Source organism: Nipponia nippon, unplaced genomic scaffold (genome assembly GCF_047370975.1).
Source record: "Nipponia nippon isolate SJK-2023a ecotype South Korea unplaced genomic scaffold, ASM4737097v1 scaffold_6, whole genome shotgun sequence".
In the NCBI taxonomy this organism is placed as follows: Eukaryota; Metazoa; Chordata; class Aves; order Pelecaniformes; family Threskiornithidae; genus Nipponia; species Nipponia nippon.
The window spans coordinates 58986795-58992769 of NW_028262380.1; the positions used below are offsets into that span (position 1 = coordinate 58986795).

A 5975-nucleotide genomic window follows, 5' to 3' on the forward strand; every position below is an offset into this window, starting at 1 on the left:
TTGGAAGGATGAACTACAGAGTCGATTACGATCTTCCTCTTCCAGCGCCCTGCCAGAGGACTCACTTTTTGAGACTCTTTCCTTGTTTCTCTGGCCTCTTTCTCCTATGTCAGCTCTCCAGGCTTTTGGTCTCACACATTTACTCCAGCTTTCCATTCTAGGGATGTTTACACACAGTTTATATGAGGATTAGAATTTAGCCTTACACATTTTCCTAGAGAGAAAGAAAACTCACCCTGGTGCAGAACCTCACCTTCCCCCAAATACTATGTATTACTGAAAAAACATAGGTACACTGAAAATTCTTAAGCTTAGAGATTTTTTTTTTTTTAACATGTAATTTCTTAGTAGAGAAAAAGTATTTTGCCTTTCTCTTCTTCTGATAAGTTACTGGCTTATCAAAGGTTGACTTTTTTTTCCCAGAACACTTCTTCAACACAGAAAAGTGCTGCCTTCCCACTTAAAATTTAGCATTGTTACAGGCAACCAAAACCGCTGGTGTTACAACAGGCAGTGCGAGGGAACTGTGAGTACGAGAGGAAAACACACCCAGGAGTAATCAACAGCACCATTTCCATAACTCTGAACACCTGTTAACCCCAGACAGGTGTTGGCACTTTAAATACCTGCTCTGAGAGGACTTTTTTGTTGGGGTTGAGGGTCTATTTGTCTTGGGAGGCTGAGGGTTCAGACAGGCTTTGCTCTATCCTAAGATATATTGTGGAGGAAGGGTTTGTTTTGGTTTTAGTAATTGGTTTTATTTTCTTTTTCCATCTCTTTCCTATCCCTAAGGGTAGTGTGAGTGTACATGCATATGTGGGTGTGTGTGTATGTATATTTACCAGAAAAATCTGATGCTCCTGGCTCTTTTGATGGATTTGATGTTTGCTGGAAGCTTTTTCTCTTCCACTGAGGTAATGTTTGAAGTTACTCATACTTCTTAATAAGTCTTAATAATGAGCAGAATTAGGCTTTGAGTTTGTGTCTAGAAAAGGACTTTAAAGATAAGTAGCTCAGTTCAAGAAGGTATACTGTGGGTACCTTAAATCCATAGAGCTGATGTCTTAGCCCATTTCTCTGTCTCTCAGGTGGCTTTGTTGTGTGGATTGTCAAGTTGGTTTGTGTCTTCTAGTGGCTGTGTTGTACAAGCTGGAGGAGACCAGACTCTCCTTGCTGGTGGGATACCAACCATGTTTTCTGACTGGCTAATGTGACAAAATGGGAGTTAGGAAGAACCCACGTGCTTAAGGAGCGGGCTAGGCTGACCTACAGTCAAGAGGATTTTACCCGTGGGTGATGCGGTAGGTAAAAGCCTGTGGACTGTTCTTAGCTAATAATATTTCTACTATGCATAAAATGTCTGCTTTTCTGTAGTCTCACGACCTCCTTTATTCCTAGATTTGGCAATTTCTGTGTGTATCTGAGACACTGAGTTTCCTGTTCTGTGCTATTGTTTCATTAGCTCTCTAGTCGGCATAAAGTTTTCAAGGGAAGGTGTCACCTGGGTTTTTTGGGGTGTCTTTGTTTCTGCGCTTTGGTACAACAGCCCTTTGTTCCTTCCTGACTTTTTTTTTCTGGTGCAAGAAAGGAAGGTAAACTAGGCCTCCCCCCTCCCCAGCTTTATTGTTAGGGTCTCTGATATGGTACCGAGTGCATCTAAATTACTACGTTTCTGACTTAATAGTGTTAATACTTTGAATATATGTAAATGAATACACAAGAGAATTGTTCTCAATTCTTATAACAAAGCAAGTAACTGAAAACATTAATTTGCTTTATCTTTTCATATTGTATGCCTACCTTAAATATGTAAAACTCTTTAATGTTCTCTTCCTAAAGGTTAGACAGTCCTAGTTTTAGCATTAACATAGGAGATTCTGGTTTTGGGCAAAGTCAGTCTGAATTTTAGTGTATTAGGGAATTTTAAGCTTATGTTAGCAGGCTAGCATTTAAAAGATCTTTAGCAAACTTGGAGTTCTAAATCATTGAGCTGTTATATTTATTAGGGGTAGTACACAACAGCTTCAGTTCCAAGTATTTTACAAATGTTTTTTGAGATTAAAGCATGTCTGTGTCTTCTTGCTGAATAAAAGAAACTGATCGTGCTAATTCAACACACACTATTTGAAAATCGTTTTGTTTGGTGTGTAGGCTTGAATATCAATTGGGTATCTGGAAGCTGCTGCATCTTTGATGGGCGTTTGTTAAGCACACCTGTAATACAGATATTAAAGTGTACCCTTCAGTTCTGTAAACAGTCTGACCTGAGGGGAAAGAGGGAAATAATAAGAATACATTTGGAAGTGGCAAAATTAGTGCTCAGGTGCTTAACTTCAGGCAGTGATGTTGCTGATACAATCTGTAAATGTGCTAAGTGCTTAGCACTCTTATTAGTGTCAGTAAAATAAAGATACTATGGAGTGGCACAATTATACAACTTACTCTTCCTAATCATCTGATTGGGATAACAATGATACTTTGTCATCCTAGCTGATCTTTGCATGTGAAAGTGTTGAAGTAAGAGGCCAATGTTGTCTTCTATCTGCAAAGCAGAAATATCATATTTTTCATAGACTGCACCTGTGAACTCTCTAACTGGAGAAGAACACAGGTGATTTGGAGGCAAAATGCAAGACCATAATTAGAATACTGATTTCTCCCCCTCCCCTCTTTCTGTACCCACTTATCTTTTGTCCTAGTCTGTATGACTGATATTAGGAAGATTCAATAGGGATTTTCAGATTTCTGTTAATATGTATGACTTAGCAGCATATTGGCTTCTTTATCATTGTTTGAAATCTCAAATGGTTTCTGGTCTACCAAGACTATTTTAAGAGTGAGATGCTTTGGTTCACATGCAAATAGAAGCTTTCAACTGTTCAGCAGAACCAGGACACTTTCAGCTCCCTGGCTGAAGGCTGCCATATACTTTCAGCATGTTCTTGTCTGTCTGAAAAAGTTCACAGCTGGTTACTGGAATGACATGGAAGGACTTTCCTCTTTCATGATGCAGATGGTGCTAACTAGTGACTTAGCAGTTGGGGAGAACAAGAACAATGAGATTCATGATGAGAAGGAGGAGTAAAATGTTAACTGAAGCCCCCAAAATGCCAGGCTTGGAGGCTTCTGTAAGTTGCAATTCAAAATCGGAGGGGAAGGGCTCCTGTTTCCTTTTCTGAAGTGTTTCCCTTTTAGGTATCAAATGATGAGTACAGCAGTGAAGGGGCCCCTTGCTCCATCCTCATAGTGTTTAAATATTTGATTTGACACAGTTTTAGAGGTAGTTTTCTTTGTTTGGAGGTTGTCCTCTGCACCTCCCGAAAGACAAGCTTTTTTTGTACTGGCCCAAAGAGGATGCCTAAAATTGCTAGTTGCCTTTGATCATCCTTGTTTTTTTGCAAGTAGTACCTATAGATGTTGCATTCCCACTGAATGTTTTCTGTCGTTTTGCAAGTGTGTTTTTAAATTAAGCATCTGCTAGAAGGAAATGGTAGTTGATGGTTTAGTTTCTTGGCCAGGACAAAGGTTTGTTTCCTCTAGTTATTAGTTCTGTGTCATCACAAAAAGTAGACTAACTTTATTTTGAGTTTGCCTTATTTTTTTTTTCCTAGACATATTGCGCTGAATAGCTCAACATAACAAATTATTCTATGTGTTTTAGTTTCAAGTTTTTCATGTAGAATCCAAGTTCTAGCATCAGGATTCAATTAAATGATAGTTTGATTTGACTGAAAAATTAATGGTCCAGAACAGAAACCTCGTAGTATTTTTTGAAGTTCTTATTTTCAGTACTCCTGTTTTAAATAAAAATCTGGACTCAGCCCAGTAACATAAAGCTACATGTTCTCTCATCAGCTAAACATACATAATGATTAAATTTAACAGTGATTGTTTTCTTATAGCTCCTTTTGGCTGCATAGGTATCTTTCTGCATTCATAAAATTAATTCCCTGGCTATAAGTGGCACTATACTGACTTGCTGTGAAAAGTTTCTTGCTACTGTCTGTTGCCCTTTTCAGGAAATAATGATTTGCTGAGTACAAATCATATTCTATAATTATATGTCATCTTCAATGACAGCTTGAACATTCAACTCCTGTTTATGCCTGAATCAGACATATTGATTTTTCATTTTAATGATAAACAGATTGGCATGTAATACATTTGATGATACATCTGCTTAAAATGTGTTAAGATTGCTGAATGAAAAAAAAGTTTGCAGTGTAGGCTAGTAGAGGCATTCAGGCTGAACATAAAATGGGGATGCACGCTACTCTAGGTAATTCACACCAAAAGTGAGTGCAGTTCCTTTAATCTGGTATCCATGCAAGCATATTTATAATTTGTTTTTCTGGTTTGCTTTCAGTCTGTCTTTTGGCCAGAAGGGATTTTTGCAGCCAAGAATACTGGGAGTATTTAAAAAAAAATTTACTGTGGCTTTACTTGAAAAATGTTTTTGGTTTTGAATTTTGGTTTGTTCTCATAGTCAGAATCTACTGCAAGTTAAATGGAAATTGGCCAAACAGCGCAGTTTAACCTCTTGTTACTTGTGCATTCCCTCCTAAATGGTTTTATTTTTGGTGGTGGTCCACAGAGCTGTACATATGCACCTTAATACGTCAGGGGAACGTGTACTGTACTGACTGTATTAAAAATCTCTTCTACTAAATGCCAATTTTGGATGAAGATGAAGGCTTCCAGGAATACTCCAGTTTTGCCAATGGTAATGATATTTACTTAAAGGGTTAAGATTTCTTTAGAGTGTAAACAGATACCTTAAAACAAATTTGAGTTCTTAAAATTTTCTTGTGGACTTGCATGGGAAACTGAGCACTTGGCTTTATTATATGCGATCTAAATGTTACACGAAATCCAGTTATCCAATTTTAGTTTGAGTAGGTACTGTGATGTAAATATTTGTTTCCAAGTACAATATTCTTATCAGGTACAAAATAAAAATATATAGAAATATATGTACGCACACATATGCATACTCTGTGTGTATGGTCAAAGGCAAATGATTTGTTCGTGTTCTGAATGCTTTGGATAGAGCAGTTTTTTAACCAGAAAATGTCTGGTGTTCTTTATCCAAAAAAATCCCCAAAGAAACAACAACAACAACAAAAAAAGAAAACCTACCCAAACCATAATGGTGGCATCGGTTGTGAATGTAGCAGCATCTCAAGTCGAAAAATACTGAAAGAATGCATAAGTATTTACAATAAAGACTTTATGCTTTCTGCTTTGTAGTTTGCAAAACATGGAACTGAACACTTTGGATAATCTTGAGATTTGTACTTCTGTGCTCTGTGTCACAGAACACTTTGAGGTCCTTCTCAATCGGTGAGGCCGTCACATGTGCTCTGTCCTGAAGAGTCTTTGTCCTTGGTGATTTTTAAGGCTATTTCTTCCTTCGGATCTCCATAATTTGACACCTGAAGACAAGTGATTCATAGCCCTGTATCACAGAAGAATGTAATCTTATTTTTTTAATAAAGCACAAAGAGGTTTCGGAGCAACAACCGTCATTTTGCTGCTCGAAGTGGGGTGAAGCCTGGGCACCTGGTCTCCCTGCTCCCCTCTGGCCCATTTCCTGCCAGAGCCTGTCTTTAGCAGGCCTTTCACAGGCTGACCTTGGAGGGTGCGTGTTCAAGTTCAGTCTTCAACATGAAGATGATGCAACGATTCCTCCGAGAGGTCCAAGGGCACCAGGTTTCCCTGGTTAGTTTGTTGCTGGTGTTTATTCTCTTTGGACCCTGTGCTCTTTTCTTTGTGTCTTGCTGTTCCTTTTCTCTTTCTGTTCTTCTTCCATGTTTGCTTTGATCTCAGTCCCTTGTATTTTCAGGATGCTACTGTTTTATAAATACAGCTGTATTTGATCACATGAAGGATACATCCGTGGTCATGTTCTGTGGTCTTTGAGCATGGCCTGTCAGGACTCTACCTGTATTACTGAAGATCTGCAGAATTTAAGA

General features: G+C 38.3%; 1 long non-coding RNA gene across 1 annotated transcript; it reads left to right on the forward strand.

Moving 5' to 3' along the window:
• The first annotated feature begins 670 nt into the window (after positions 1-670).
• LOC148051501 (uncharacterized) lies at positions 671-5492 on the forward strand. Its single transcript, XR_015700190.1, has 4 exons — positions 671-914; positions 1133-1301; positions 4595-4723; positions 5251-5492. It is a non-coding gene; the product is annotated as an uncharacterized LOC148051501 (long non-coding RNA).
• Positions 5493-5975: the final 483 nt, after the last annotated feature.